At 44.5% G+C, this 23,998-nt stretch overlaps 1 long non-coding RNA gene across 1 annotated transcript; it reads right to left on the reverse strand.

The window, feature by feature from the left end:
• Positions 1 to 219: 219 nt before the first annotated feature.
• On the reverse strand, positions 220 to 23,548 carry LOC108962539 (uncharacterized). The gene is made up of 3 exons (XR_001991197.3): positions 23,465 to 23,548; positions 4,919 to 5,066; positions 220 to 654 (listed from the first exon to the last, which is right to left on the reverse strand). It is a non-coding gene; the product is annotated as an uncharacterized LOC108962539 (long non-coding RNA).
• Between the last annotated feature and the right edge of the window lie 450 nt (positions 23,549 to 23,998).

The following is a 23,998-nucleotide window of genomic DNA, read 5'->3' on the forward strand; positions in this document are numbered from 1 at the left end:
TTGGCATCCTCTTGGCTGAGCCTTGCTAAGGGAGGCTGAAGAACCAGAAGGGGCTGACAAGGAGCAGCAAAAGTGGAATACACCGTAGTGGCATTTTTGATAACTGAGCAGGTGCCAGCCTCCCGTGATTTTTCATTGAAAGGCGCAGATGAAATTAAGAATCAAAAGGAGGACGGCTTAGCTTAGCCAAGCTATACAGAACAACTGTTTAATTTGGCTTCCTCAGGTGATTCTGATCAGGTTTCTTTGGTTAACTCGAACTGAAGCACAATGCCAAAGAAAATTTGCATTTGATTTACAGCTGAGAGAGACGTGAAACCATTCAAGAAGAAAGTCAGTGAAGAGAAAATATAGGGAAGTGCTCCTGCACTTGAGCAAATGCTTGAAGATCACAGAATATTTATTAGCAGAATATTTATTAGAATTCAGTTAGTGTTTCACAGATTTCAGGCCCCAAGAGCAAGCATTTGCTATTTTTCAAGGGGATTTATACTTGTGACTTGGAAAGTCCTCCAATACAGTTCTCCAGCTCCAGCTGTTACAGTTTATTGACTTGAAGTGAGTGTAGAGACAAAGGTTTGAATGAAGTGTGGCTGCCATTATGAGCTATACAGAGTTTATTCCCTTCTACCATAACCATTGTTGAACCTTTCCCTAAAGAAAAAGAAGAAAATCTTTTTCAGTGTGAATATACATTAATCAAGAAGCCTAAATTCTGCTCACAGTTGATGAATGCCTGCTCTCAGCTGCATTCTTGCACTGTGACCTGCATATAAACCCCACTGGCACATCAGCTGGGAAATGACTGTCCCCACTGTAACCCTGCACGTGCAGGCACCGTGCGCCAGTTTAGCACAAAGGTGTGCACTGCAGGTGACATCCTTCAGCAGCTGCTGGCCAAATGTCCCACACTTTCCATGAGAAAACGTGACTCAGACCTGGGGAATCAAGGTTTAAACATTTATTCCTGTAATCTTCACTGATGGAGTGCAAGAGCCTCGTCTGCCACCACATGCAGTCAGTGCCGCTGCCTACAGCAGGAGTGGGGCTGCACCAGCTCTTGCTGGTCCAGCAATAAGCTGTGATACATCAATATCACAAAGAAAACAAAGATCAGCTGTTTCAACTTATTCCTACTGCTTTACATATACAGTAAGATATTATTTGCTATGTGGAGGGCAATTCCCCTGAAGGACACCACGTTTAAGTGGCAAATTAATTTGCTGCTTACATTCACTGGCTCTTCCAGCTGGCTTAAATCTCATCAGCCACCATAATTTATTAACAGTGAGGTGAGAAAAGACATGAATCAGCTTAATGTGCTATAAGTAGGGCATTGTCATGGCAACAAGATGCAGACTGTTTTCTACTATTTATGTATGGTTTGTTTTGTGCTCAACCTTGAGACACCACTTGGAATTACTAGAATTAGAAACATGTCTTTTTTTTTTCAACTTTTTTTTTTTTCTGTTCAGTGTATGTTTCATAAACGATTAAAATAAGCATGTGAAAGGCTCCAGAGCATCTCTCCAGGAAAAGAGTTACATGCTTTTCAATAAGTCTTCCTAGAAACAGAAGCCTTTACTCTGATCTCCCACCATTTTCTCACATTGTCACACAACCATGGATTAGCTCCCAGTTCATACCAGTCTGAGACTATGAACAGACCTTCCCTGTTGCATGCTCTATATTTAATTATTACCTGGAGGTAGAGGGAGAATTAGACAATATTACTGAAAAAAGAGAAAGCCTTTGTATTTTCTTCAATGCAATCCATTGTACTTAGGATATGAAAAACAATAAATTAGGATGTTGCATTTTTACAGACTCATGATGAGGAAATAGAAAGTTAAAAATGAACAATAAAGGATTTTTATTGCCTTCCCAGCTAAGACTAAATTCTATCCACTTTTTGCATCAGCAATTAATGCTTTTAAATAAAGCCAGTTCTTCATTCATTCATTTTATTTATTTACCCTGCTGCATAAAGGGAGCAGTTGGAATGCTAATAGAGCCCTTTGAAAAGCAATTACCAATATTACTCTTTTGTTTTCTTGATTTTCCCCACTACCTTCGGAATCTGTTATCAAATAGTTAATGAAAATCAAAACATGTCTAAGATGCATCAGGAAAAACACAAGGAAAAATTAAATCTCTTTCACAACAAATTTTGCAGGCTTTAAACATTGCTTTATTCTGAGTAAGGGCAATAAAAACTTGAAAAATTTAAAGAATTATTACCTTTTTTTCTCCATCCAATACTCATTAATTTTTTTTTTAATATGTCTGGGTTTATATCACCCTAGGTACTTCTTTGCATAATATGTAGGGCAACAGGCAACCAGGCAGTACCAGAGCACACAAGACAACAATTATTTTTCAGAAACTCGAGAAAAAAGAGTAAACAATGTAATTCTGAACTCAAAAAATTCTGTCAAGCTCTGAATGCAAGTGTTCAATTGAGCACTACTGACTGACTGAGCCCTTGGCTAACTCAGCTCTTGGTGCCATTGGGGGCAGACTCTGCCTCCCATGTGTTTGTCCAGTGGGAAGCAGTTTGTAACCAGCACCCTGCACAGAAGCTCTGGAATTCCTGGAAACTCCTCCAGAGCCCCAGTGAGGCTCCCTGTCCCTCACAAGTGACAGCTCTCAGCAGTCCTGAGTGAGCTGTCAGATATCCAGCTGCTGGCACCACTGCTCCAGTCCTTCCTGGGCACTTCTTCACTGTCCAAGCTGCTCTCTTCAAGGCTGCCCTTCCCCATGGCCAGACTGCATTTCAGCTGCCTTCTCCTCTCACAGGAGGTGAGCATAGCTAACTTTGAAAAGGAGGGTTGCTTTGAAAACTGGCTTGTGCTCTGCTTTCCTTCCTCAAGTGTAAGAGGACAGCCTGAAATGTTTCCCCCCTTTGGCATTTCTGACTGCTCAGAGCCACAGGGCATGTCCCTTGTGTTGGTGAGATCAGGGAATGCTTCTTTGGTGCCAGAGAAGTGTTAACAGCATCCCAATACAATTTTTTCCCCTGGTGTTCCAGTTTACTGCAAGTCCTGGGCTACTGCAGGTAGGTGGTGACTCCTTTGTGCCCATCCTGACTAGAGGCAAGAGCATGGAATGAGACCTTAATAGAGGAAACCAAACCAAATCCCTGCCCTTCTGTAACTACCTGGTGTTTTCTCCACTCAGAAAACGAAGGATATTCAGTCTCAGTCTTCCCTGAGCTAGCTCTTCTCTGTTAAAAATAAACACGCATTTTAATAACAAAACTCTCTTTACAGTTTTCAGCCTACACCTGTAGGAAATAATAACTAACAATTATATTACTAATTTGTTATTTGACCCTAAATTGATCTCTTCACCTGCCTGTGATTCTTGTTTCTGAAAGGTACTGAGGCAAGAATCCATCAGGGAAACCAGTCTTTGAAAAATGTTTTATTATTTGTCTTAGCTCTGTGTTAGCTAAAACTGAATTTCCACATTAATAAGTACCAGTGGTATCACATCTCTGCCCAGTCCTGACAAGATGTCAGCAGAGGAAAGAAAAAACTCAGGAAGAAGTTTATGGTTCCCAAGATGGGAGGAGGGAGAAGGAAAAGGAGAAGGAGGTACCTGGGCTCAGTTTGACCTCATAATTTGTGATCTGGAAAACATGAGTTTGGGCAGGCATTTGCAGAAAAAGATAAGGAGCCACATATCCCAAACCCAGAGAAAGCAAATGGGAGGCAGGGGCTGCCTTCTGAGCCCCAGCCCATGCCTCAGGGGAAAGGATCCACCAAGAGGCCTGGAGGCAGAAATCCTTTATCCAGCCCAAGGGTATTTTGTACTCCTCACTTGGTTGCAATATCTAAATTGTAGACAGAAGATTTTGCTTTTGTTGGTAAAAAAACCTGTGGTTTGTCAGGACATTACTTTTGAAATCAGGTGATTAACCCTGCTCTGTGGAGTCAGGGGAGATCCTTCCCCACTTTGGGAAGTTTGGGCACCAAAATGGAGACTGAATGCCATGGGGAGGAGACAGCTCCTCGTCAGTTGGCTCTGGAATGGCTCTGGTTTTGCTTTCAGCTAATGACACTGGATGTAGGGCTAACAACTGAAAAATAATCAGAATGCAGATGATGAAGAATGCAGCTCACATGGCACCCATGCCATGCAATTTAAAAGAGTCAGTAAAAGTGAGCCCTGTTTTTCATAACACACTGCAAAATTCTGCAAGAGTTGTAGCGTGTGGAGAACGACTGATGGCTACTGAGTGACTTAGTAAGTAAGATTTTAAAAGATGTAAAAGGACTGCCACCACTGGCAGATGCAAGGAAAACCATGTGGAGCCCTACACAGCCCTCAGGATCACAGAAGCTGCCCTGTTAACCACTGTGCTTTGCCACAAAAACTCCATCTGCTGTGGTGAGGAAATGCTTTTCCTGGCAGTGTGACAGGGAATAGTGAACTGTATTTGTGGAGGAAATGTGATTTATCCCCTGGAAGGATCTTGGCATTTCCATGTTAGAAGCATTGTTCATAAGGTCAGCTCTTGGTCTAAAAGCTGTGCTATGAGAAACACAATCAGTTTATTTCTGATTAATTTCCAGTACAGGGGAGCACATGTCTCACACTTGGGTTGGAGCTTCCCAGGATCTTCACACTGAGATAAATTAACAGATTAAAATAAGGCAACTCACGTGGCTGTTGGGGAAGATGAATATTTTCATTAAGTTCATAGGAAAATTAAGGTTGATTAAGACAATTTTTAGGCTTTCATAAAATATATCTAGGACTTTATGTGCTCTGTGTACATCTCACAATAGGGCAAGACCTGAGGTTGCTGCAATGCTGGCACCACTCAGATTTTCAGTTTGTGCCCATTTCCTCAGGGATTGATAAAGATCTGGAGAAGACCAGGTTCAGCAGAGCTGCTTTCTTAGCTTACCTTGTAATGCTTTCTGAGATAACCATCAGGGAGGGAAGAGCAGAAAAGGCTTTTTCCCATCCTATACAATATCCTGAGCCTTGAAAAACACCTCTGTTCTCCAGAACACCCAGTGCCAGCGAGGCCAAGAGAGGGAGAAGAGCTGGAGCTGGAGAAGAAGGGGCAGTGGCTCTTTGGAGTGTGTCCAGCTGCTGGTGGGACTTGTCCTGCAGAGCCCCGAGCCTGACTGAGCCCCCTCCTGGACCTCTGACCTTCGTGGCCTTGCTCAGAGCATCACCAGGAATCTCCACACAGCAGTGCAGGACAGCCCTTGTTCCTGCTTTGGAGGGAGAGACGCCTGGCAAAGCATCTCCCGGCTCTTTACTGTGCACAAGGTCCTGGGGAAAGCTTTGAGCTGGGTGCCCAGAAGGAGTGGGGCAGTCAGAAAGCCAGGGTACGCCTGGGCGTGTGCAGGGCTGGGACCTGGCTTCCATCCCTATCCCCATTCCCATCCCCATCTCCGTTCCCATCCCATCTCCATTCCCATCCCCATCCCCGTCCCCATCCCCATCCCTATCTCTGTTCCCATCCCATCCCACATCCCCATCCCCTCCCCATCCCCATCCCATCCCTTCCCCATCCCCATCCCACATCCCCATCCCCTCCCCATCTCATCCCTTCCCCATCCCCATCCCATCCCACATCCCCATCCCATCCCCATCTCATCCCTTCCCCATCCCCATCCCATCTCATCCCCATCCCCAATCCCCATCCCACATCCCCATCCCATCGCCATCCCATCCCCATCCCATCCCACATCCCCATCCCCTCCGCATTCCCATTCCCATTCCCATCCCCATCCCACATCCCCATCCCACATCCCCATCCCAGCCCTGGCCGCACACGGCCCCAGGCAGGAGGCACGGCAGCTCCAGGATTCCAAAATTAAAGTTTGCCATCTAGCGGCAGCCTCGGGCTTCTGGGAGCAGCCGCGCCCGCCCCTGCAGGTTTTAGGGCGATCTGTTTGGGGTTTCTGACCCAGACAGGGTTTCTAGCTCTGTCTGAGCCTGCCCGCCATCCCGGTGTGCCTGCAGAAGTGAGGGAAGGAGCTCGGAGCGCTGTCGCTGCTGCTGTGACAGTGTCACACAGTGCCACAGCCCTGGGGCAGCGCCCTCGGTCATCACGCCGTGCAGTGGGGATGGCTCCGGGTAGCTTTAAATCCTGAGCAGTTTAAACAAACTCCCACCACCAAACACCTCCAAAAAATTTCGCTGGGATGAAAAAACGCTGCAATGAAACGCAATCAATTCCCACCGTGTTCCTGTCTTGCCTTGGACCGGGGTTACTCTCAGGGGACAGTGTCCTTTGTCTCCTTCAAGCGTGGTGTTCCCCGTTGGAGGAGCTGCACATGGAAGCGACAGCCTTGCCCTGCTTTGGGGGATGCTCCCGTGCGCCAGAGCAGAGCTGCCAGGAGCCAGCCCCTCTGCAGGAGCAGCCTGTGCCCTCCCTGCCAGAGTCCCTGCGAGCTTCCTCTGAGCAGTGCACATTCCCCATCTGGCATCCATACAGGATGTGCCTACAGGAGTCACATGGACACCACCCCGGCATCACCTGTAACTCATTTTCATAAGGAGAAGCAGCGTGAGGCAGCAGGAGTATGGGCAGGTTTGCAAAGAGAAGAGGAGGTCAAGGATCCTCCACAGAGCAAGGCAGCAGAGAATGGCTGTGGCTGAGGACAGGGCCTGGAGAGGGAGCACAGGGAGGGCCTGGGAGGTGACAGGCAGCACGGGTGACTTGGGTGACCAGATTGTAATTAAGGAGCTGCAGGATGCTTGCACAATCTCTCCTCTTCCACATACAACACTTCCATTAACAGAACTCCAGGTGGTATTAGCAAATTTTGCAGCATAATCACATTGTTGAGTCATATTTAATTTATGAACCACTATACACAGAGTATAATTTTCTCATATTGACGCTGAGCTGATTATTTCCCAATTCATATTTATGCATTTGATATCTCCCTCTGCAGTGGAGCACTTCATACTTGTCATTAGTGAACTTCATCTTGTTGATCTGAGACCATCTCTTCAATTTAGCATTTGGCATTCTGATCCTGCCTGCCAGACTGAGCAAATTTTATAAGTGTACTCTATATTTATCACTGAAAATCACTAATAAAAATATTGACTAAAATCAGTTCTGAAGATCTCTGCACATCTGCTTGGAATGCTCTCTTGAAATTTCCTTCCAGTTTGACATTGAGTCATTTGCAATAATGCTTTGAGAGTTTTTTCATCTATTTGTATACACACTGATAATCATGATTTCATATAAACTGCATTTTGCTTGCTTATATGCATGACTTCAGGTTATTAGTGTCTTATTAAATATATTGCCTACTGTTTCTCCCCATCATCAGTTCTTAGAATACAAATATTCAGGTCCTGCTACAAAACTGTGCAGCTATGTTGGAAAGAAGTAATTTTTACCCCTTCCTTCAAAGTTATTAATTTCATTAAATGTGAATTAAGTTTCCTTCTTTAGTGAAGGAACTTATAAGGCATAAGCTATTCAAATTATGTTGAGAGTCCAGAGGGAAAAAAAAAAAAATAAAGCTCTGTACCTTCACATTTCACTTTGTGTGCAGTGTCAGCACAATAAAAATATTTGCTGGTGATGTAGATGCTACTTAATACAGCTCACAGGACTGAAATGATGCAAGTGCCTATTAATCCTAAGATAGGATTCCTGGTAAAAGGAAGAAAACAGGAAAAGTGCTTAAGAACCATAACTGTGTCAGTTTTACTGCTAGCACATAATTAGATCAGAAGGAGATTATTTCAAAATGTCCAGAGCATAACTGCTTCTTGCTATTTAGATGATCTGTTTCTGAATAAAAAGCTGCAGTTCATCTTATATTTTTAAGTGTAAGAATTTTTTGGGGCACTCTGTCCCCAGAGTGGTGGCAGGGCAGGTGGCTGCCTCTTCCCAGGTAGGAAGGTATCTAAACCAGGAAAGGTATCTAAACCAACCAAACAAAAATTGACCATGTTTATTAAGGTTTATAAAGGAGTTTGTTTTTTTCCCTGCAAGAAATCTCTCACATGTAATGTCTCTGTTTCTGGCACAGGCTGGAGGATTTTAGGGATGCCACTGATCTGGAACGCAGCATCCGCATGCCAGCCCCTCTCAGACAGGTGCTTGGGAAGATGCCAGGAAAAACAGCCCCACAATGGAAACAAAGAAATTACTCAACAGCCTCTTGCCATAAAAACACGTGTTAAGGGAATGCAATCAAGGATCCAATCTGGTAAACAGCTTGAGGGACAGGGCCAGCAAAGCCCGACCTGTGCTGCAGGAGGCAGGAGGGATTTGGGCGCTGCCTGCGAACAGCCCTGCTGGTTTGGGGGAGGCAGATGGCCACACTGCCTTCCTCTTCTTTTTAAGCTTCCTGCTGGTTTTCCCTGCTGGAGCTGTCCCACTGAGAGCAGCAGTAAATATCATTTTGTAGGTGTCTGCAAGAGAATAAAAGTGGCCCCAGTGCAACAGCCCATGGAAGGTGTGAGTGCAGACAGAGATGAATCACGGCAGCCCCGAGTCAGCTCTCACGCAGAGCCCGTGTAGGTGTTATTGTGCCTGTGGCAGCCTTCAAAAGAGGCAATTGCACAAATTCCAGGCTGGCAGTGGTTCCTGTCAGCAGCAGTTTGGGTAACGCTGCTCACATCACCTTCTCACATTGCACTCTGTTCCTTGAAGGGGGTTTGGCTGTAAACTCCTCCCGACTCCACGCTAATTCCGAAGGGTAACATGAGCATCAATTAGGCTCTACCGTGACTCAGATAATGAAATAACGCCCTTGGTGGGAAGTCAAGACCGCGTGTTTTCCCCTGCCTTCAGCAGAACGCGTGGTCCTACCCACTAGGTGTCCCTGCCAGCCAGGGAAACAGAGCGCCGCAGCCAGGGCTGTATTTGCTTCGTTCCACTTGGCGTCAGCTGAAAACATCAAACACAAACAACAACCCAGGAAACATGTCTGAAATAACTTCTTCTCCTGTCTTTTTTCTTTTTTTCTTTTTTTTTTTTTAAACCTCCTTTTTTGAAGCAGCTTCAAATTCATGCACAATGCACAGGATGGAAAAGGCAGCTCTCCATTTTGCTCTGCAGTGTAATAGAAAGTTTTTGGCCCGAAGGAGAATGGTTTTCCCTCCTGGATATCGAGCAGGTGATGGGCTACTTTAGCCCAAGCATCACCAGCTTAATCCCTCCAGCCTCAAGTCTGACTTCCCCAGAGCCAGACAAATTGTAATCTCTCACCTCTATCTGTCCATTTTTAGCATAGATCCTGTGCCATTTTGTCTCTTCTACCTTGGAGCTGAGAGGTTAAATGAAGGGTGATAATGTTCTTTTGCTTCTCAATTAAAATAAACAAAAATTTAAAAAAAAAAATCTGATTACTATCAATGTGTGGATATTGAAGTCTCACCAAAAAATTCCTAATTTGTGGGTAAATAGGGCTAGGTGGATGCAGGTGTTTATAACCTCAACATGGATAAGGCATGACACACATGTGCAGTGGCTGCCTCTGCAAAGAAGAGACCATTTTTCCCCTGGTAAAATTTGCTCCAGTAATCCCTGGAGAGCTTCCAGAGGTCAGCAGACAATCATGGAGGAAAGTGAAGACGTTAAAGGAAGCACAGATCTGCAGATGTGGCAGCTTCTGCCAGCCCAGCAAGAGGGAGAGGAAGAAGGAGGCAAAATCTTGAAGACAGGCAGGGAATTTTTTGTCTTGCAAAAGGTTTTGTCTCTTTGTGATGCTGAACTGGGGGAGGAGAAAGGGGCAGAAAAAGCCTGTTTGCTATATAAGGTGGAGAAGCTCATTCCACATTTTTGGGGTTCCCTTTCCTGATCTGTCACAGAAGGGCAGCAGCATTTCCATGTCTCCTGGCAATGCTGCTTTAGGAGCAGCCTGAAATCCTTGGAGAGGAGAAGGAAACCCGCAGTTTTTCTGAACCATCACACATTTTGTGAACTGGCTTTTCAGGGTGGTTTGTGCCCCAGCAGCCTGCTCGGGAGGCTCTGTGCCTGGGAACCATCCATGGGCAGCAGGGCCGACTGTGCAAACACCGAGCAAACCCCCGGGGAGAGCCGCCCCTGCCACAAAGGACCTGCTCTCCAAACAGCCACGGAAGAATAGCAGGAGGATTAGGAATCAGCTGAAGTCAGAGCCCAGAGCTGCAGGGTTTGGTGAGAGACAGAAGCCTGGGGTTCTGATTTCCAGCCCAGCAATCTGCTCTTGCTCACGGCCAGCAGCCTTGGCCGCGCTGGCGCTCCCAGGGCGTCAATGGCACCAAAGAGAATTGCGGGCAGCTCGGTATTTTTAACTACCGGGAGCTTCACATACCCCTGAACTTGGTTGCCCCCAGGGACAGTGTCCCCTCCTGGCCCCAAGACAGCTTGGAGGGAGCTCAGCTGGTGACTCGAAGGTGACCTTCTCAGCAGAAATGCCATCCAAGCAAAGGGGCAGGAGGAGGGCACAGCTCTTGCGAAATCCTGCTGTTGAAACACCTTCACATCTTGCAACACAAAGACGAAAAGCTCTTTGTCTTATGGATTTAAGACGAACCATAGGAAGAACTGTGTTTGTCTCATGTTAATCACCTAGGCAACTGGGAAAGCAGAAGTGAGCTTCCCTTTCTAGAGGGCTTTGGAATCTGCCAGTTCATTCAAACGCCTTTTTCCGGCACAGCAGAAACACGGCTGGTTCTGCTGCAAAATTCCGTTTTTAGGAGAAAAATGGTACCTACAAACAACCACTTTGGGTTTGTAGCTTTTCCTTTCCCACAGGTGTTGTGTGCCTGCAAGCCCAGGTAGTTATTTAATGACTCAGGATCTACATTAGAAGCACAGCCTTTTCCCTCATTTTAATTTCTCCTCCCTGGGATCCTTCCACTGGGGCAGCAAGGATATGTCAGAGACCAAGGAGTGGGCTGGGAACTGCCCTCACCTTTCCCAATCAGCAGGGAATGGATAAAAGCCTCTCATGCTTTGAAAGGGGTTGTTAAGGCTGGGAGGACATATCCCAAAAATGAAGTAATGCCATGCAGGTGTAGACCTGAAGCTTGTGTCACACTGCTGCAACACAGCAATCAGTAAGTGAATAACCCAGCCTGCCACAGGGTCTTGCAGAATTCAAGTCCCAGCTTGTACCTTTATTGTGGGCTGGGGCAGGAAAAAGGCAGGAAGGCTCTTAGCAAGGAGCAAGGTTGGATTTTTCCTAGTGGCTCATTCAAATCTGAAGTTGTTTTTGTGAATAAATGCTAGCATTAGCATCTGCTATTTTATGGAAATGTGCTCAAAAGTATAGGTTGAAAATTCTGTTGAAGTTGATCTTTTGGCAGAAAATGAGGCTTTCAAAGAAAAAAAAAAAAAAAACCACAACAACAAAAAACCCCCAAAAAACCAACAAAACAAAACCCCATGGACAGCTCCTACAATCCTAAAAAAAAAAAAAAAAAGTTAATTTTAATCTGATTGTTCCTATTCTTGTCCAGATTGCTTTGCTTCTGATAGATTTTGATATTTTTTCACAGATTTCTTTATTTCCTAAATGGAAAAAAACCATCCTTTCTGGATGGTGCTGTCCTAGAAGAAAAACATGGTTTTGGTAATGTCTTTATTTACATTGTTTCAAAACCTATTTTTCCTGAAAGGAAATGTTTATGAGGTTTGGCTTTTCTCCCTATATTTCCAAGGCAGTTGCTGGTGCTTTGCTCTGCCTTCCTAAGCCCAACATTAACTGCAAATCTTTAGTATTATTTTATTCAGTGGGGAAAAAAAAAAATCTGAGTTTTCTAGCTCATCTACAGCTCCACAGAGGGGGTGTGAAGCCCTGATATTTCATTTGAGCAACATTTAGAAAACTTTCTAATGACTTTGCAAAGTTATAAATAATTATACAAAAGGTGCAAGGACTTGCAGATACAAGCCAAGTTTATGAGGCCCAGAAACTGAGGGAATTAGAAATTTTTCCATCTGCTTGGATGAGTTTGGGTTTAAACACTAGAAAGTCAGATCCATCTGAACATACTGGATGTGTGGAAAAGTTACAGAGCTGGGCACAACACGATTCATTTCACTCCACAGGGGCTGATGAATAAGGCAGAGAGAAGGAAAAGCACATGATCAGATTCTCTACCAGTCTTTTTAGCAAAAGCACAAAACAAGCAAGAACAAGAAGGAGCTCAGCAACCTTGTGAACCCCTTTAGAAGGGATAAATTCATGGTGAGGGTGAAGGAGAAGCTGTGCTTGTGCTCACAGCACCTGAAGCAGAAGAGAGCAAGGAGCACCTGCAGAGCACAGAGTACATGGAGAACATGGAAAGTCTCCTACATCCAACATGCAGCCTGCAAAGTTTGGGTTTATTCTGTTTTTTTTTTTCCCAAGGCCATGCAGCTGTAAAGGGGAAAGAACTGAAGGCCTGGAAAATTCAGGAAGTGAAAGCACCAGCTTCAATATTTCTTAAGTTTAGAATTAATAGAAGGTAGAGATACAGTGCTTAACCTCTAAGATGCAATTAAAAAGGAAACATTAAAGGTTAATTCTTGGTTATTTTTAACAACTGGAATTAGTGAGTGAAATTGCTGATCACAATGCATCTGCCTTTAAATTTTAATAAGGATCATGGCACCCACAGGATAAAGCCATGGGACTGTCAGCACATGATGGCTCTGGGAAGAGATGGAATCCAATCACTTGTGTGTGGAATATTTTTTTTAACATTTCAAACCAGGTAAAGAAAAATTCCATTTATTAATTAAAAAGGATAAACTCTCAGGAGCCTGATACAATCCTCAGGACCACCAATGTGAAGAGAAGTTGTGTGTGCAGAGCAACTATCATCTTCAAACAGACTTGTTGAACCTGGGCCCAGAAATTGGGAATAATTGGGCAGTCTTATGTGCAAAGAAAGACTGGCATTAGCAGACAGAAAGTGTTAAAGTGGTGAAATAAAGGAAAGGGACATTGGAATAAAAGGGAGGAATTTGGCAAGGACAGATTCTGTGCCATTGGGATCTGGCTGCAACAAGGCAGAGGGAAGAGGGGATGTCTCCTGTATAGGAAGAAAAGAAGTTAAATCTGCAGGTTACAAATGGATGTAATATGAGACAGAAGCCATATGTTGTCATTTCCACTCCCCCTGCAAAAGACATCCTCTCTAAAGTCTTGATCAAGGAATGGGCTGTAAATCACAGGAGAGACAGGATGCAAAGTTCAGTAATTTCCATTAACTGACACCAGGCTAACACTGTAATTGGTAAAAAAGTGGTTTGGGGCAGTCTATTAACTTCTACTTTGCTGCTCATCATTCCCACGAGTTCACAATAGAGTAAAAGGCAGTCAGATATCCAGCTGTCTATTAATAATTGATTTAATGTAATTCATGAAGTGTGAGTAATCTGTTTCCTTGTTCCTCTGTTTAATATAATCCATGAATCGTGGTGACCAGTAAAGAGGCTGATTGACCACTCAATGCTAAGTTTTTTTGCTAATTCCAACTATTGACTCGCATTTAAGAAAGTTAAATGGCTGCTAAATACTTTGTGGTTATTACAGGAATGCCATGGAAGAGGGAGACAATTAGTCAGTTCATTAGATGGTGTTCATTTTTGGATAAGATCTTGTAACTCTGCCTTGTGCTGCTTCCAGTAGTCCCAAGTCTGCCTAACATTAGATACTAAAGTAATTGTTGTCAAACACAGAGCTTTTTTTTTTCAGCCCAGTGTCTTGTCTCTCCCAGACCTAAGAAAAGGTTTAACTTGCAGAAGTTGTTTTTATCCTCACCATATTGCTACAGGTATTGGTATCATGGTATCTATTTACCCCACAGTCACAAAAGATTTCCTATTTTCAGTACCTTTTCAAGGTGAGGAACTGCTACTCTTCCTCTTTTGCTCATAGGGAAACAAGGAGCTGAGAGTGTGTCAAGAACCTGGCTTTGCTAATTGTGCTATTTCAGGCACTTCTGCTTGTGAACATATGTGTGTTTTTCACCAATGCCAAGGTTTTCACTCACTGAGTGTCACTTCCTTTGTTAGCTCCAAATGTGCAGAGGCTGAAAGGGCATCTTTACTAGTGAAAAATCTCTCAAGAACTCTTATAAATCATTCAAGCTTCTGGTTGAAAATGTTTCCTTTCACACACTTCTTAGTGCCAAATACAGGCCCATCTGGAATCATTATTAATTCTGTTGAACTGTTTAATTCCAAATGGTTCTCTCTCTTTTTTTAATTTTTTTTTAAAGAAAGACTTGATTCAGTATTTTATAACCATAATTGGAATAGCACGTTAAGACTCAACAGCTCATTTTTTTTATTCCAGGAAATGGCAAGCAACACATCTTGTACTCAATCAGTCACATTAATAGAGCAATGCTAAAAGATCTTGTAACATGCACCTACCCACTAGTTTAATCCCTCTTACATATTTGTTTGCCATACAAACAGATTAGAATGATTTTTGTAGGCTTAAGAAAGCTTCTTAAACAATTTGGAGCACTTCTCTGTGTATGCTTTGTTGAGCACATCAGCCAGAGAACTGGAAGAATAAGTGCTCTGCCACTGAAATGGCTGGGCAAAGTGCAAAGCATGCTCCTCCAGATAAAAACTCACATCAAGACAGTTATTTCTGGTTTATCATCAGGACTGAAAAATTAAATTCAGTTTGCAAGAAAAGTCCCATTCACATTTCAAAGAGAAAAGCACCAAAAAAAACCCACAAAAAAACCCAGTGTTTTTGTGCAAACCTGCTTATTTAACCTGTTTTTGCATTAAACATTGCCTCTGGGATCGGAATGCACATGTTGAAGGAAAGGGAACTGTGAAATCTTGGTGTCATTTATGTCAGCAGCACAAATTCCTGATGACTAACACTCAGGACAGCTGGGAAGTTCTCTGCACAGTTCTCCACGTGCAGCTGATGTGGGAGACACTCGGGCTGCGCGTTTGGCTCTCGACACTTGCTCTGAAGAGCGGTCACAGATCTCCAGACCTCCGTGGGGGCTGCTCAGTGCAGGCAGGCAGGCTGCAAACCCAGAGCCAGGCACTGTGGCTGCCCACTGAAGGGCACAGCTTGCATCCCCCACAAGCTGGGGATGAAAGCTCTGGAAGGTTTTCATCCCTAGAAGCTGGTGATTAATGTTCGGCTACAGAGAACCGTAGGTATGGAACCAGCCAGGGCTTAGAGAGATACAATTATAAATTCATAGCCAGACTGTCATGATACAAATTAGTCTCAGCACTCATTTTCTTTGGCAAAACTCCCATTCTTTGGATGCCTTTCTGGTGAAATTTACTGTGACATGAAAGATATCCAAAATACAGATAAAAGGAGTAGTTTTCCAAGTGCAAAATCCACTAGAAGTGTTTGCTATGAACTCCCCATAAAATAAGCTGGAAGGCAGCTTTCATGTCTGGTCCATACTCCTGCTCAAGTCAGGGTCAGCTTTGAAGTGAGATGGGGGTACTCAGGGCCTTATCCAGATAGGTTTTGAGTATACCCAAGAATGGAGAGCTTACAACATCTCTGAGCACTTATTCTAGCACTAATCTTCTTTACCATGACATTTTTCTCCTTATATCTAACTGGGATCCACCTTGCTGCAGCTGGGGTTCACTGCCCCTTTCCTTTCATGGTGCCCCCCCAAGAGGAGTCTGGCTCCACCTTGTCTATAATCATTTATTAGGTAGTTACAGGGAGCAATTAGATACTCCTGAGCCATCTCTTCTCCAGATGAACAACCAGCATTCTCAGCCTGCCCTTGCATTCCATATGCCCCAGCAACTTGAGCATCTTGGTGGTTTTTGCTGAGCTTGACCCAGCACAGAATCATGGTTTGGGTTGGAAGGGACCTTAAAGATCACATCATTCCAACCCCCCACCATGGGCAGGGACATCTTCCATTAGACCAGGTTGCTCAGAGCATCACCCAACCTGGCCTAGAACACTTCTGGGGATGGGGCAGCCACAATGGCTCTGGGCAACCTGTGCCAGTGCCTTACTACCAAACTTGCTGTCTACCAGGACCCCTGGGTCTTGCCCTGAGAGCTGCTTTCTAGCAAGCCCTGCCTGTGTTCTTGCAGGACATTATCCCTTACTGGGTGCAGGACTTTGCCTTTATTGGACTTCGTGAAGTTTCTCTCAACCCATTTCTCCAGCCAGCTGTCATCCCTCTTCCATGTCCTGGCCTTCAGTGCATTGACTCTTCCACCAGTTCTGGGTCATCAGTGAACTTGGAGAGGTTCCATCCCACTCCATTGTCCAGCTTTAATGAAGACATTAGATAACATCAGACCCTGCAGTGAACCCTGAGGAGCACCACCAGTAACCAGTCACTATTCAGCTCTGATCTGCTGCATGGAATACCTGGAGCCCTGTGGTCCAGTCAATTTTCCACTCATCTTACCCTCGTGTTCAGTGTTGGAATCCAAAATGTAGGGAACTCTCAGAACTTTGGGCCTGTAAGCCAAAGCTTAGAATTAAAAACAGGATTTGATCTGAGACCTTGGAAAAGGTTTCCAGACTTAGGTGCTAGAAGCAAGAATGTGGATTTATAGTTTAAAGCAGATACGTTAAGCAAAGTAGAAGAAAGTTGAGAGTTTTAGAGTACAGTGCTGTAGGTTTGTGTGTCATAACATGATTGGATAAGAAAGTTTAGGCTGTAGCATGAGTCCATAAGACAAAATATTTAAGGATTAGGTCAAAACCATCAATGTCCTTGTTGGCAGTGTTTTATTGGTAAATAAATCCTTAAAAAATCTTGTAACTAGATGTCTTGTGGCCTTCTAAGCCATGTGGTGAAGCTGTGAGCCAAACTCACCCTTCCTGCCTCTGTAGAAGATAATAAAAATAAATCACACCATCAAAAGCAACTCAGAGGTCCCGTCTCTAACTCATCCAAAATTCCTTCACAAATCCTCACACTCAGTCCCCTTGTCTCCAGCTCAGCACCCAGGATACTGCAGGAGGCTGTCAAAAGCCTTGTTGAAGTTCAGGTAAACAACACCCACTGCTCCCCAGTGCCTGCTGAGATGGCCATGGCCCTCTGGCACTGCCCCTTTCAGTGTCCATTGGCATCACTGCCCACGGTGTTGTCCCCAGGTTTTGTCACAGAGACCATGTGAAAGGATTCTAATGCCATTGGTCTCCTGGTACAGCTGATACAGCCACAAGGACTTGATTGAATACCAATGCCAAGAGACAGCAGCAAAGTAAATTTTGTTTGGAAATATTGCTGCAAAATCATCATATCTATAGAGAAGGATTTGATGCATTAGTAATCAACTGCTCTGGAATATTCCTGTAATTGTTATGGTTCCTTAGGCGTGAGGAAACAATTTTCTGGATTTGGATCACTGTGTTAGTTAGTCTGACAAGCCCAAAATAAAGTAAATTTTCACACATCAATCATTAGCATATTTGCCCAAGAAACAGTGTGCAGAATGCAAAATCAACAGCTTATTCAAGTAAATACATATTCATAATTATTCTATGTGAAATATTGCTTTCTGAGTTTATTCAGTGAATGCTAACTACATTCCTAACAAATATACAGAAATAACAGTTCCCCTGTTACTATGGAGAGGGAGAGGAGAAGGTATTGTGCTGGAGGACTAATTGTAAAATCTTTGGAGTAAGAACAAGACAGTGTGGTTCCTTCAGATACAGTAATAATAATTCAGCAGCCCAAGGTTTTACATCCAAGGGTTTGGAGGGAGCTGCTGCTGAGTTGGTCTAGAGATGTACTGAAGGGGTGTTTCATGGGATGGACATTTTCCATCACTCCGGGGTACAAGAAGGGAAGGTGTAATCCTCAGCTGAAGGGGAACAAACATAGGAACAGGTTTGCCATGAGCATCTGAAAAAAATGCATCACAAACAGGTTTGCATCACAAACCTGCGCTGCATCTGAAATTGCTTGGAGCTCGCCGGACACAGCCGCCCCTCTCAGAACCCATCGCTCCGACATCTCCTGCAGCTCAGCCGGCAAAGCCAAGCGAGGATACACATCCTCGCAGGAATCAGCGTGCACACGTGTGCCCGTACCCACCTGCGGCCCCTCGATACCGACACCTCATCTCCATAATGGCATTTGCTGGGAGCGAGCAGAGCGCTCCGCTCCGCCCCTCCGCCGCATCGGCGAGAGCCAGCACCCCCTGAGTGCTTCTTCAGTGCCACGGCTGGGGAAAAGCCAGGCTGCAATGCCATTGCTCAGAGAAGGCGAGGAAGGCACCCCGCAATGTGCAGCAATTAAACACAGGATTTGATCCGAGACCTTGGGAAAGGTCTGGCTTTTCCGAGGCGGCACTGCAGGGAGGGACCGCGGCGCTGCCGGGTGTCACTGCAGCCGGGAGCGCACCGGGGCTCAGCGCTGCACCAGAGGAAGGACGGGCACGCTGCATTTACTGCAGACACCTTGTAAATTTACTAATTTACACCTTTTTGCCAAAGATTGCTAAGCACTCTGCACAGATTCCTGACGTGCAGGTTCCCAGAGCCAGTGTGTGGTAGTTTTCCAGATGGCAGAGGGGCTTTTTCATCCCTAACAGGGCACTGCACTCATTATTATGCAGTAGATTTTTTTGTTTCTCTGTACACCAGGCCTGGGATCTTACAAGGAAGTGATTATGCTTGCCTAAATAGAGATTCTGGTGACAAGATAATTTACAACGCTCTGTTGCATAATCATTGAGCCAAGGTCAGGGAAACCATTGATGTAGCACAGGCAGGGCAGTTGTAAATAAACCCCACATCAGAAAAGGGGCTACAGTCAGTGAGAACAGACGGACAAGAGAAGAAAGAACCTCCAGCTCTCTCACCATGGTAAATTCTTGCTCCCCTCTCTTATCTCCACAGATCACATGGTTGGCTAATTAAAGAAGGAGGTGTAACTATCAATCTAATCTCACTTGTTCTCAAATTTACCATAATTTCTACACTTGAGAGGCTGGTGAAATGAAACAGCACTACTAGAATTTCCCATTCATCAGCAGGAAGCAGAACAACTCTGGGAATTGGGCTAAAAATAATTAAGAAGCAGGATCAGGTGCTGTGCACATGCTGTACATGGGCATGCAAGCACACAAGCATTTACTGGAGGTAGAAGCAGTAGCACAGGGGGAGATGAGCACCACCAGTAATTTTATCTTAACATATGAATGCTTGCAGATGTACTCACAGCATACTTATTAGAGCAGCAAAAACGCCCAAGAAAACTGCCATCAAATTATGCTACAAACAAAATCAGCTTTTTAAGCAGATAAAACCACCAGCAGTACTTCAGGAGACACTTGGGAGCTGCTGGGGTGGCCACAGCGTGCAGGGAGCTCAGCACATGGCCCTTACCCCAGCACACTGTGGGCACAGAGCACGTACACCCCCTTTGAGCAGGAAGGGTGACATATTCTGGAAGCATCCATGTTATTTCACGTGCTTTACTTTGTTTTGCACTTGTGCAGTAACACTCGAGCGTTTCAGAAAGTGCTGGGAGTGGCTTTTGCCCCTTCTCCATACAGGCAGGCTGGGAGGGAGGTGCTGTCAGGGCCCTAGCTCTGCTCAGCACAGCGAGGGTGCAGCTGGCACAGGAGCTCCTCCAAAAGGGAGACTGATCAGACACACAGATATCCTGGATCATCAAAGATGTTCTTCAAAATCCACTTGGATTTCAAAGGGATAGCTGAGAAGGAAGATGTACCTGAGAGGCAGGACTAGGATGGAGGATTTAACTAAATAAGTGGCTCTTACCTGAGGAATCAGCTATCCAGCAGAATGACTTTTGAGAAAGATTCTTCAGCTTTACTACCAGTCAGCCTAAACAGACAGTTACTTGCCATGTTACAGGAAAAGCCTTTATCTAGTTTGCAGCTCCTCCAAGAAGGGAATAAGGAGATGGTGATGGGCCAAATCCTCAAGCCAGTGTAAATCAATGCTATTTGTCTGCCTCTGCTGGAAGCCTCACTCTCTATTTCAGTTAAGAGCTAACACACAGCAACATAACATCCATTTATGTTGATATTTGCACTTTGCAGGGTTTGGTAGATTGAGTGGCTGGCACATGTCTGGCTGAATGTCACTTCCAAAAGCTAGGGGATGTCACTTCCAAAAGCAAGGGTACCTACTGGAAACTGCCATTAAGAGTGACTAGCTGACCACATGTAGCACCTCTCCAGTAAAGCCTTCCCACCTCAGGCACCTCCTTGTGATTAGTCTTTCAACTAGACAGTGCACATGACTGTCTTAAAAAACCCAATTTCTAAGGACAGAATGCATTAATGAACAGAGGAAAATGTGAACAAACTAGTACCTTCAAGCACTGCATGACACAGGGAAAGGACACATGGTCAGAGTGGCTGGGTCCCTTCAGAGACCACAGCAGTGGCTGTGGTGCCTCCTGGCAGCATTCCTGCATCTAGCCCTGGAATCCAGACTCCATGCCAATCACTCCAGAGCATTATTAAGATGCATGGCATCTTGATGCAATTCCAATGAAAGCTTATTTCCTGCACATTGGAGTGGGATAGGTAGCAAAGGTTGATGTAAAAAAGTGAGCAAGTAGCAATGATGTGGGTTTGTATCACACAAGCTTAATAATAAGCTAGGACAAAAAATGTGTGCATTATTGCCTTTTACACGTTATCTGATCTTGCACTACCAGACAACTTAAACTAAGAGTACCTAGCAGAATTCAAGATCATTTTGCAAAGACTTTTCAATCTCCTTCACCAGATCCCTCTCAGTAAGACCTGATGGAGAGGGAGTTGGAGTACATCATATTAGAATGAATATAAATGGCAATGATCATGCTCCTCCACAACACTTCCACTTTAAGGAATCAGTTAATTAACCCTGAATTGAACAGGCTTGCCAGTCAGAAATAGAGTAGTTCAATTGATAAGAGCTTCCTGACCCCTCCTTCTTAAGGGCAAGATTCAGTAACCCTTATTTATGTTAAACATTAACTTACCCTGTGAGGAACCTCCAGAAATCAATAGGAATTGCACAACATGAGTAAGACTGGCAGAGTCTGATACCAATTATAAACTCAGATTGGCCCTCAGCTGGGTATTTCTGTCTGCTCTTTTCTTTTTTATTTTTTTCTTTCCATATTCCTCCTCCCCCATGTCTGCACCCAAGAAAATACAGAACGTTCCCTCTTATAAAAGGCACTTGAATGGCTGCTTCTCCTCTTTCCCTTTAATCCAAAAAGTATGCCTATCTCTTGTTGAAGAAAGGTAATGTTTGACAAAACTTGGCAGATTTAAGTGTATTTCTAAACCTGGAAGGAGCTCAGCCTTTTTGACAAAATGGAAGCCACAATTTGTGACTTTTAAATGTGAAGTGGTTTATTTCCTCTTGAAGAAAAAAGTCTAGCTGAAACCACTAGAGAAAGCATTAAGGGAAGCAATCTGGACTTTTTAAAAAAAAGATATATAAGAGCTACACTTTTTTCTTTTACCAAAGCATGTGAGGGAAGAGGTGGATAGAAACAAGGAGACGTATTTTCTATTTGCAGCTCCTTTCCCCAAATTTTCCCAGAAGCAGAACAGGCTGTAGCTGGGTAGAGGAACTGAAAGCCTGAAGATACTGCTAAAGAGAAAAATACCCATGTGATGTAAAAGCGAGGTGGGAGAGAAAAATCCTTCAGCCTTTTATTTTGAGTCAGCTCAAAGTTAAATTACATCTTGCTGCACAGGGAAACCACATCTCCTGAGAGCTGCAGTCTGGGTTTCTGTGTCTCCTCTCTGGTCTGGCCTCCCACATTGGACTCCTTCTCCCAAAATGTCACTGCCACACACCACCTACAGCAATCTCCTTGACTCAGCCAAGACAGAACAGCATGTTTTGCTGTTGGAGGAGCCATTGGGAATGGGGAGACTGGAAGATGGCAGGGGAGCAATTCAGCCTTTAACCTTCTAGCTCAGCAGGCTGAAGGATAGTAAGCTCAGGTTGGACAGCCCTCAACACAAGACTTTTTTTCCCATGGCCTGATGAAAGAGTTTTAAGTGCCTTAGAGTTGCTCATGGGGCAGAAACTGCATTTTTGATCCAAAACATGGTTTTAATGGGAAATTTAGAAGCGGATCTATTCTTACTAAAAAAGGAATAGCAAAAAAACCCAGTGGGATCTCAGGAATGAAATCATGCAGAAATCATCCCTCCAATACTGATGTGCAGGCACAATAGATGCTGGTGTTTTCTTCTGAATGAATGACTGTTGCTCATGCTGCTTTTTTCCAAGCCCAGTGACAGATTGTGCTGGAATTAGATGGGAGGCATTGCTACCTTGGAGCTGTGTGTCTGTGCCTTTACAGCACTGACTAGCTTTAAGTCTCTATTTTCCCCCAGTTTAGTAGGTACTTTTCTGCATGAATTAGATGCTTCCAGATTTTTTGAGCTTGTTTTTCACATCAGACAGTGTCTGATTGCCTGAAACTATTTGATACCTAGCAAGCTGGGGAAAGGGAAAAAGGAAAAAAGAAAAAAAAAAAAAAAAAAAAGAGCAGTGTCTGGCTCTGGTATTGTTTTCTGCTCATGTCCTAAAGCCATGTCAGGTTGAAATAAGGTACACAGCATCTCTCCCATCCTCCTTCATTGGCAGCATCCCAGTTTCTGTGGAAAGGAAAACCTGGAGCGTGCACTGACAGGGAATTGCAGCATGGTCAAATAGGTTTCTGCTACAGAAGAGTGGGGCAGCAAGTCTGCAGGCTCCTGCCTGGCTGCAGAGACAGAGCCAGCAAGCCAGGAGCTCCTTATTTGCTCTGTAGACACAGACAAGAAGATTTAGTGCTTAGTGTAGCATTGCCTCTGGGGCTGGAATTGGATTTCTCCCCAAACTGTTACTTCCTTTCAAGCTCTTCTTCTGTGCAGAAAATTTTAGAAGGAAATGCCACTGGATTACACAGCTGCTGTCTGCCTGGGCTTTAAATGTGCCAATTTGCATCAGTCTGTAGGCAGTGCTGAGAACAGGCTGGAAGTGACTGCAGCCCTCCTATGTTACTAGTGGCATCTTACTTGCAAATCTGAAACAATTGAAGGGAAAAGGTGAAGTAGCACTAGAGACAGCCAGCTCTGAGATACTACAAAACCCCTAAATTCTTCTTGTCTTCTGAGAAAAGCATGTGTGAAACACAGCACTCTTGAGGGATGCCCTACAAGACATCAGGATGAAGCCTCAGTAACTGATGGAAGCAAATTGAAGTACAAAATGTCCCTGTGAAGTAAAAATGTCCCCATTTGTGTAACTGATCACACTGGGAGTGAAAATTCTGAGAACAAACCTGTCACTAAATATATTGAAAGAAATTTAAAGATAAATTGTAACAGTATCAGTGCACTATGAAAAAGCTGATTCCTACTTGTTTTGTAGAAACAAAAAAATAGGATAAGAGCTCACCTGCAGAAATGCTGGCCAGAGGTGAAGTGCTAAGGCTTTGCAATTAGGTTTTCTGTTTTCCCATTGCCATGGGAAGCATCCCCATGTAGCACCACTACAAAGCCTTCTAACGTTACCTTTAAAGTGTGCAAGCTGGTCTCCATCTCCTAGGGAAACCTGCAAACCTGCTCTGTTGCTGCTCAGTGCTTGGGTTATGCAAGGACTTTGTACCTTGGCAGGCTCAGGAGAAGAGGAGGCAATGTGAACAGCCTGGAACCTGGCTGTCTGCCTTGCTTCTCACTGAAGTAATTCTGCTGTTAGGAGCTGTCACTTGGGAACCAGACAGAGATGTTGGGCTAGGACTCCTACATGAAGGAACTGCCTCAGATGTTGGCTGTACATCCTCAATTCAGGACTGGGATGTATGTGTGAGTTAAGTGACTCAAATTTAGAACTCCCTCAGACTTCTATGCCCAAAGGAAGGCATAAGCATCTGCTAGTGATGCACAAGGCACCCAGATGTTAGAAGAAAACTTCAGCTTACTGTCACCTGGCCTTCTTTGTAGGAGAGACTTTTAAAGGGTAGAGCACAGGAAAAACCTCTGCATGTGCTCAGTGCTCCCTCAGAGGAGGTAATTGAACCCTTTAGGCCTTGTTGAACCAAAAAAGCA

The sequence above is a fragment of the Serinus canaria genome, chromosome 3 (genome assembly GCF_022539315.1).
Source record: "Serinus canaria isolate serCan28SL12 chromosome 3, serCan2020, whole genome shotgun sequence".
Lineage (NCBI taxonomy): Eukaryota > Metazoa > Chordata > Aves > Passeriformes > Fringillidae > Serinus > Serinus canaria.